General features: G+C 39.2%; 1 protein-coding gene across 1 annotated transcript in view; it reads right to left on the bottom strand.

Moving 5' to 3' along the window:
- Window positions 1-1,683: 1,683 nt before the first annotated feature.
- Window positions 1,684-6,273, bottom strand: part of LOC147452283 (uncharacterized) — a 6,904-nt gene continuing 2,314 nt past the window's right edge. Inside the window, exon 4 of the transcript XR_015188889.1 lies at window positions 1,684-1,942. The gene's annotated coding sequence lies outside the window, so the exon portion shown is untranslated. The remainder of the gene's footprint in view (window positions 1,943-6,273) is intronic.

Genomic DNA, 6,273 nt, shown 5'->3' on the forward strand with positions numbered 1-6,273 from the left:
CGCACTGTCGAAGCAAGGGACTTGCCGATACACCCTGTGCGAGCCACAAATGGCTCCAAGCACACAACAAGACTAATCTAGCAACCTCAAAAGAGAGCAATGCTGTGTCACTCACCGCTCTATGCTCCTGCCGTGGAGGATTCCTCACCGCGATGAAGAAGAAGCTGCAGTCATGCCACGCTCAACCACTTCGCCGCCATCGTGCCTTCGTAATGCTCGATCGCACACACACTCTCCCTCTCTCCCTCTCTCTCTCTCTCTCTCTCTCTCTCTCTCACATACGCACACACACGAGGAGGTGAAGAAGAAGAAGATGGAGATGGAGATGGAGCAAGAGCACTCTTCTATTGCACAAATGAGAGAATGAGTGAATTTTAGGTTTAGTTGGCTTTTATATGAGTTCACCCCATTCACACTTGGGCGACCATGCTTAGCCAACTAATCCCTTGAATGTCCCAGTTAGAGTGCGCCTCTCATCGGCAATCACTCTTACCCTTTTCCTATTGGTCCGACAAGCCCGGTACCTGACTCTACCAAATACATAATACACGTCCGTCGTAGGTGATGGGGTGTCCGTGAGCCGTGAGGGTTAACAGGGAGGAAAAAGTAACATTGAAGAAAGAGATGCAATTTGCAAGGTGGAGTGAAGAGAAGTGAGAGATAGTACAATAGAGAGAGAGAGAGAGAGGAAATGACCAACACATTTTTAGAGGGACTCCCTTTTAAGAGAGAGAGGGGGGAGAAACTGATAGCCACTAGAGAGAGAAAGGATTGGTTTTCACCCCAACTTTCTAGAGAAAAGTTCACGTTTTTTATTATATAAAAGATTCTCTCTTTATATTTTTTAAAAAACTATCTATGCCTACAAGTTTGCTCACTCTTTTTTGGCCCTACCATACCCATCATTTCAATCCACATGGCATCCACCCATTTGCCCATTCCATAATCTCATTTTTAATCCCATGGCAAATAAAGAGGCCCTTTTAGACCCCATTCCCTTCCTAATGTTTGAAGTGAGAAACTTTCTTCAAAATCGATGCAGATAGAAAGAAGGGATAGTGCTATCTTTACTTAGTACAATTGATTTTTTACACACACAAACAAAAAAAAACATGCATGTCATTCTCTTCCTTTGTGTGCAACATGTGGATGCATTTTTTACATTTGCAGATGTGTGCCAACTATAAATTTGTGCTAATATTCTCTACAATTAAAAAGACATCATGTGGATGTTGTAGCCAGGATGGATGACCCTTTGCATTTCTCTTCATTGTCAATGGGGTTGTCAGTCAGGTGCTACCGCCTTGAGCAACGAACAAACTAGACGATGTCCTTGAATTGTGGGTGCAAATATAGCTCAAATAGTGGATAGGTTGGTCTACACTCCTCATGGAATCTTGATTCATGTGTGTATGTGTGTGTGTGTGTGCGCGCGCGTGCGCGTGTCACTAGCCTCTTTTTGTAGATATGTGTCTCTTTGTGAGTCACAACTATGTCGATAATTGGCTCACTAGGGAGGGAAATCTGTAAACATTTGTTTCTTTAGATTGTCCATGGAATGAATAGAAGAGGCTGAAATATCTTTATAGCCATGCACACTCTAAAATCAACCTATAGTTTGCTTGCAGAGAAGAGAAGATGAGAGAGCTCAGAGAATTGAGGCCCCACATCACCATGATAGTGGAGACAATGTGTAAGCTTTGACTATAAATGAACTTTTACATTCAAAAGACAACTGGCTTTAGAGAAAAGGAAAAAATATGTACAAAAGCAACTCAGTTTTAGAACTATCTTTGTACATGGCATATGAGAATGAAGCTTCATTCTAGTATACAATGATAGTGATCCAATAAAGAATTACTTCCCAAGTGGTAGGAGCAAGTGTATCTGATAGATAACAGCTTTAAGCCAAAAAAAATCCAAGAAAGGATAGAGTCCTCACCTGCATCCATCCAAACAAGACAACAAATACGTTAGTCTTGGATGTGTTTTACAAGTGTCAATGGACTATACCAGGTGTTATCTATGTCTAACTTACAATTTTTTTATTAAAAAAACTTAAAACCACTGTCCAAAGTGTTCATGTATTCGGTCCTTTGTTTTTTGCAACCCCAAAGATATTAAAGGAAGTACTTATGATTATGGTATTTATATATTCTTATTTTTTATAAAATTTGGACTTTAAATAGATATTAGCATATATATTATTTTGATAAAAAAGGCCACCAACCCTCCTGAACCATTTGTCTTAACCCTCATATCATCTCTTAGATCGGTTTTTCAATACCAGAATAACTTTGCTAGTTTTGTCAGGCTCCAATTTCACTAGCTTTAATAAGTACCATAAAGCCATAAAGTATCCACAACACCAGCTACTACAGATACCTCCCATTTTTTGAAAAAAACTCGGCCTATGTTAACAAACCAATTCAAATTTCTCATACCCATTTCGGCTTACGGAATTCATCTTACCAGAGTTTGTAAGCTAATGAGAAAAACACCCTAAATGAGCCCAAGCCACAAAGTTTAATAAAAATAACCTATCGATAGCTTGTCTATTAAAAAGAGAAAAAACCCATATATGTTAACGGCATTGTCAGCGTCATGCTATATAAGATAATAAGCGAGATCCTTTGCAAGTGTAACAATTCCAAAAGTGGCATAAGGGAAGAAAAAACCCCATTACACCTCGTAGTAGTATGCAGATTTTTCCATGCATTAGATAAAGAGTAAAAAAGCCTCGACTTTAGGTTGTATTCATCAAGACAAACAAGACAAACGACAGTACCAAGTACCAAAAGATCCCCCATTTTCTAATGTCTGAATACTGCCGTATCAAGCACCACATGGATTACCAAAAATACTCATCCATAATGAATTGAAGGCGTTGAACGAGTTATCAAAAAACCTTTTGTCACAAGAAACTAATCAATCCACTATTACCAAGGTGAGTACCGACCTGAGATGGTAGTTCAACAACCTCCATAGTTTCTTAGTATCAAAGACCACAGACTAAGTGAGGGGCCAGAGCACCCTCGCCATATACAACACATTCGGCATGCTCAAGGTGAGAAGATGCCCTAGGTTCGAGTACTCAATAGCTATTGTCTCCCAAGACACCTCTATGGCCACTCTTGCTTGCATACGGGGAGTTAAGAGGGAGAGAGAGCAAGCGTAGGGGTTAGCATAAGCTACTGCGAGTTGTAGTGTAGTTAAGGGGGATAGAGAGAGCTAGCGGGCATGAGGTTTAAGGTAATGAAAGCCACTATCTTTACAAAATCTCCTAAGGGGTGGGTTCCCATGAGATATTTAGAAGGAGGAGGGTTACCTCCCATTTGTTTCAAAAAAAACCCCACATCGAGTAGTTCGAGAGTTCAAGTTTTCAACTTGAGAATATTAAACAAGGTAAATAGGGATCTGTGTATGAAAGGAAAAATATGTTTTTTTTTTCTATTTATATAATCAAATTGCTATATAGGTATAGATGTGTGTGTATGTGTGTGTGTGTGTGTGTGCGTGTGCGCGCACGCATGCGTGTGTGTGTGTGTGTGTGTGTGTGTGTGTGTGTGTGTGTGTTTTTGGGGTGGGGTGGGGGGGGGGGGGGGGGGGCAAGAAAAAAGAGGCATTTTGTGTTATTTCAAAATACCACAAACTCTCAAATGGTGGCAATTTTGAAGGCACATACAAATCTAAGTTACAAGGTAGGCTTCATGCAAAATCTACAAAATAAATACAACTAGGCTACATGGGCACCAACTATATATATATATATATAACTATATATATATATAGTTTTATATATATATATATATATATATATATATATAACTATATATATATATAGTTTTATATATATATATATATATATATATATATATATAGAGAGAGAGAGAGAGAGAGAGAGAGAGAGAGCGAGCGAGCTAATGTGAGTGTGTTTGTATTCGTGTAGCAGTGCATGTGCTCGACTGGTAGAGTTGTGTGTGTGTGTGGGGGGGGGGGAGGCAAGGAGACTCTTACTTGCTATACATAATTAACTAAATATATCTTGTGAAGGAAGGAAACATTGAAAAAGGGTGAGATTATAACAAAATTGCCTCCAGGAAAATTGACTCAAAGAAGGTTTTCAATCTCATCTCATTTTAAGCAAGAACTAGATAGAGTTAGCAATTAAGGCCTCCTAAAAGAAAGAGACAACACTCAAGGCACCCCATTTAAGGAATAGATTATTCTAGAGTAAACATTTGAAAAGAAAGTAACAATACATAGAATTACTAATATTGAAATGAAAGCTACACATTAACCTAGGCAATCTATCTATCTATGCAATACAACTGATTGATTTTCAAGACATAGTTTATGCATTACAAATGTTAAATCATTCCTAGTCGTCGATATCAGATATCATCAGTACAAGCTAGGTAGTAGAAGGCATTATCAACCATGCATTAGGCAATTTATGAACCAACAGTAATCAAACTACGCGCCATTGGTAAGCTAGGTTTGAGATGAAACACCCCCTTTCTAACCTCAATGGGAACATTAAAACATTACCAAGTAGGAGAGACTAGTAGCCCGAAATCAGCCAGGTATTCAGAGCCTAGGATTTTACACATGTCATAAGCAATATCCTCAACCAGCTAGTATCCACCCCATTAGTGAGGTCCACTCACAATGTTAACCAAAAGGCATGTCAACCACTACTCATTAGTATAGGTAACAGTTTATGCCAAGCAAAACCTACATCTGAGGTAGAAATATCCTATTAGAGTTAGTAAAACCATATGCTAACATCTAGCAGACATGCATTGCTTGCAATAAGCCTTCTTGCCAAACCACTTACATTTTATAGTGGTTTTTGTAAACATGTCATCATTATGGTATGCACAAATATGTGAATTTTTTCTTTTTGTCAGTAGCCAAGTATCACAACTCCACTGAGATCTCAAGAAAGTAGATGATCCAAGAAAACTCAATCTAAACCTACCAAGGGGTGTAGTGTTTCAAAGCTCAAAAGTAGGAAAGCTTAATTGCACCACATCAGCTAAGCATTCCGATGCAATAGATGGCCGACACCACCCACATGGCCAACACCACTTAAGCTACAAAGAACCAAAGAGACAGTAAAATTGTATGCTAACATCCGGTAGGCAACATTTCCAAGAAGCCTTCTTGCCTAACCACTTTCAATGATGAACTGTATTAGTTCATAATCTATAACGAGCTTTAGTTCTATAATAGTACTCAATTTAGTCAACCATTTCAGGTTACTATTGGTGACTTCTGTCTAGGTAAAACAAAAAGCCTCCACCCCTGGTGATATTAAGAGTCAAAAAAGGTTGCATCCAACAATGAAGCCTTTTATCAAAACTCAACCATAATGGAGAAATTAAAATAATCTTCACCTAGCTCGGCACAACCTTTCCATCGATGATAGGCAACTAGAATAAACAGTAACACACATGTATACGTATCCTATTGCATGTTCAAACCACAACAAGGCCGAGCAAAAAGGATTAATTAAACTCAGGGCCATGCTTACAATTTGCAAATTCAATTGAAAGAAGGTAAATCAAGCAAATCTCAAAAGACTGTTTGGCACACAAATAAGAGATAGTATTTAGCTTATCAAGCTCCATATTGAAGTAGACAAGATGCACAACAACGACGCTCTCTTTCTAAAGAATCCAAAAATCAAGGCTAAGTGAGAGATTCGAAAACCCTCACCTGTTTAAATGGGAGCCACATCTTTATGGAATCCAATTGGGCACCAGAGCACTCCTTGGAAGATGCTCCAAATCCGAGAAGCCAGCTGCCTTGTAGGCCCCAAAGGAGCAGAGTCGTACAAGTAGGGCCTATTGAATGTTGCTCCATATCCCAAGAATTTATAAGTCATGCAGGTCTCATAGGAGCATAGAAGCACAACCAACAAGGGGTAGCCCAATAGGCCAGACTGTTAATCGGCATCAGACTAGAGCCATCTCATCGACCACATTCAGGATTGGAGCAAGGGAAAGAGTGAGCGAGAGATATACAATATTCACCACAATAATATGGTACATAAAAAAGGCTAGGATATGCAGGTTCAACCTACGACGCAGCGGGGCTCAACAATGGCACAACAGAAGGAGAGAGAGAGAGAGAGAGAGAGAGAGAGAGAGAGAGGGGATGCGATTATGATCGTAGTAATAGAAGGTTATTTACACAATACGCCCTCTTTTAAGAGGTAGGTGAGGGGTTCACACCAAATTGCAAAAGATGTAAAAGTTTGTTTTA

This window comes from Adiantum capillus-veneris, chromosome 8, assembly GCF_014529385.1.
Source record: "Adiantum capillus-veneris isolate H3 chromosome 8, ASM1452938v2, whole genome shotgun sequence".
Taxonomy (NCBI): Eukaryota; Viridiplantae; Streptophyta; class Polypodiopsida; order Polypodiales; family Pteridaceae; genus Adiantum; species Adiantum capillus-veneris.